Consider the following 3,065-nt stretch of genomic DNA (forward strand, 5'->3'; position numbering starts at 1 on the left):
AAGATTCATAGGTTTTCCATTTCTGGAAATGTGTCCAAACTTTCCATTTTTACAGTTTTTTTCTTAGCCAGCTTGCAGGCAGTGCACAGCAATGGGTGGAGGAGGGGCAGCACCATATTGACTCTCTGCTCTACACAGCTGGAAAAAAAAAGTTACTTCTGCCCTTTCTGTACTAGGAGGAGTTTTAACTACAAAAACATTTATATTAAGTTTTATGTCTTGGCCAGGTCTTCCTCATAAAACAGATCTTTGATCTCAGTGGGACTAAAATGGTAAAGGTTAAAGAAATGAAACAAAAACATTAAAACAAGACATTTTGAAACCGTAGCGTACCATGACCGCTCCTGGTTTCTGTGCACAGTCAGCGTTTTGTCTTCTTCTACTGGGATAAATGATGTTTGTGTTGCTGTCTCAGATGAGGAGGAAGCTAACTCTGCAGCCAACGGAGGTCACAGACTTCCACGCAGCCCCGGTGAGCCAAACCTCTCTTTATCTCTCTTTATTTGGTTGTTGTGATCATTTTATTTTATTTTTTACATATTTTTGCGTTGTTTGTCCTATGAGGAAACTCGTTATGATGGCTAAGGAACGCTCTGCCAGTCCGTCTGGGAGATGATTCATAATTTTTGTGACGGAGGGAAAATCTTTTCCCATTAACCTTTTTGTTGTTCTCATGAAGCAGAACTCAAAATTTCCAGATGCTGATCTACAACTGACCTTTGCTAATCTTTGAATAAAACCTACTCAGTGTTTCTGCTTTTCAATGCACGTCCTTGTGTGTCAACAACAGAAAAACTCAAACTCTCGAGCAGAGAAGTACGCATTGTCTGGCTCATCAAACCTCAGAACGTGCCGCTGACGCCGTAGCGTGTCGTGTTTGCTTCCTCAGTCCCTGAGCGCGCCAAGCAGGCTCGATGTAAAGTTCGCTCAGAAGTGGTCGAGCTCACCAGAGACATGGTGGACCGCACCAGCGCCAACTTTCTGCTGTTCCCACCGTGCGTGGAAGTCCAGCGCTGCTCTGGCTGCTGCACCAGCAGGGACATTCAGTGTGTTTCCAATTCCACAAGCACCAGAAACCTGACGGTAAATGAGCATGCTTGGTCATAACGATTAGCAAGTAGAAAGAGTTAAACCCAAAATTGGTTCCTGTCCCAAACAGACTTAGATGTTCAATTATTTCCCTTTGATTTAAGACGTTTGTTTCTGATATAAACAGGTATCTCCCAAAAGATAATAAAACAATGAGAAAGAAGCATTCTGTTGTTACATGCAGCCTTTTTAATAATCAGTAGAAAAAACTGTTAGCTTTAGAGCAATTACAGCTGTTTCATGATTGCTTTTTGTATATTTCAGCAGGTCTTTGACGCTTTATCTTTGGTGATGTTGGAAGGCCTTCTTACCGTCATCTTTAACTCCCTCTGGACTATTAGAAATTTTGAGCTTATCTGAAAGTAATTGAGAATAAGAACTGTAATTAATAGCAAAACATTTTTTGTAATGTTGAGAAAATAAATTTAAAATAAGCTAGTTTTAAAACCCAACATGTCTTGATTCAAATGGCCTAATTATAGTTTTAAAATCAGTAACATATTCTGGCTTTTTGACCTTTATTTTACCTGTAGTTACAGCAGATGGTTTGCTAGGATCGTTTGAATTGCCTTTTGTCTGTGTGGGAAAACGATACAGTAGAAGTTCTAGCTTTTCACACTCATCTGTGAAAAGCCGTAAACACAGCAGGAGTTCCTTGCTTTAGAGAGGGTCAGAGATAGCTCCTGGTTGGATGAGCAAAGATACGCCTTATTTGAATAAATTAAAGATAAGAATATGACTTAACTATAAAACTTTCTACACAGAAGTAACAAATCAGATTTGCTCTTGCAACTCTCCAAAAGATGTCTTTGCACATCTTTGCTTTTCTTTCTTTTCTTCTTTCCATTTATGTCAGGTAAATGAATGTATGTCTCTGTTGTTCTGCAGTTTCTGTGTAAGTTTATACATTGTCTTATATTGGATTAAACTCTGTAATTCTGTGACGTCAACACGCATTGTTGTTTTCCTTGTGGCTACACGCGGCCCGCCAGGAGGACCTGGGATTCAAAAGGAAGAGAGAAAGCCAATCTTTTTCCAAAATTAACTAATGTAGATATTCTTCCTTAACAGTAACTTTCTACATAAATTTAAAAATATATCAACAGGTGTTTAATTATAAAAAACACTAAGATTTTCTTAAAGATCACCTGACAAAAATTGAAATTAGTTTAGCTTGGTAACAACTTCCACATAAAAGAGTGTTGTTTTCCCATTAGTGCTTATACATTTTGCATTCACTGGCTGGAAAAAAGTAAGATTTGTAGTTCACAGCCAACCAAACGCCGACGAGGCTAGTCACTCATAAAATGTAAAAGATTTGCGCTGCATCTTTTTTCTCTGCGCTTTTCAAGTAGTTCACTCTGAGAAGCAACAGAAAATTGCAGCTCTGGTTATTTAACCTCCATTTGTTGCCTAGCAACAGCTCCTTTTTGAGTACAAAAAAGCAAACATTCAAAAGCATATATTCGTCATAGCGTCCCCACAAAACGTTTTTTTCTTTTTTTTTCTTGAACTCGGAGTACCTCCCAGTGACTCCCGTCTTCTTCTTCTCAACCTCTCCAGGTCACGAAGATCGTGTTCAACGAAAGACCCACTTATTCTAAGGTTGTGGTTTCGGTTGTGGATCACGTGGATTGCAGATGTCAGCCTACGCCGCGCCCCGCTGTGCTCAAGAACAAAGCCTCTCACAGGCTGCACANCTTAAGTAAAGTACAGATACACGAAAATTGTACTTAAGTACAGTAACGAAGTACTTGTACTTGTACTTCGTTACTCCCCACCACTGGATTTAAGATGTTTGTTTCTGATATAAACGACAGATATCTCCCAAAGGATAATAAAACAATGAGAAAGAAGCATTCTGTTGTTACATGCAGCCTTTTTAATAATCAGTAGAAAAAACTGTTAGCTTTAGAGCAATTACAGCTGTTTCATGATTGCTTTTTGTATATTTCAGCAGGTCTTTGACGCTTTAT

General features: G+C 38.9%; 1 long non-coding RNA gene across 1 annotated transcript; it reads left to right on the top strand.

Moving 5' to 3' along the window:
• The first annotated feature begins 20 nt into the window (after window positions 1-20).
• Window positions 21-2,668, top strand: LOC106942413 (uncharacterized). The gene is made up of 3 exons (XR_001423625.1): window positions 21-472; window positions 890-1,083; window positions 2,653-2,668. It is a non-coding gene; the product is annotated as an uncharacterized LOC106942413 (long non-coding RNA).
• The last annotated feature ends 397 nt before the right edge of the window (window positions 2,669-3,065 follow it).

This window comes from Poecilia latipinna, unplaced genomic scaffold, assembly GCF_001443285.1.
Source record: "Poecilia latipinna isolate Pla-1442-1.1 unplaced genomic scaffold, P_latipinna-1.0 Scaffold4256, whole genome shotgun sequence".
In the NCBI taxonomy this organism is placed as follows: domain Eukaryota; kingdom Metazoa; phylum Chordata; class Actinopteri; order Cyprinodontiformes; family Poeciliidae; genus Poecilia; species Poecilia latipinna.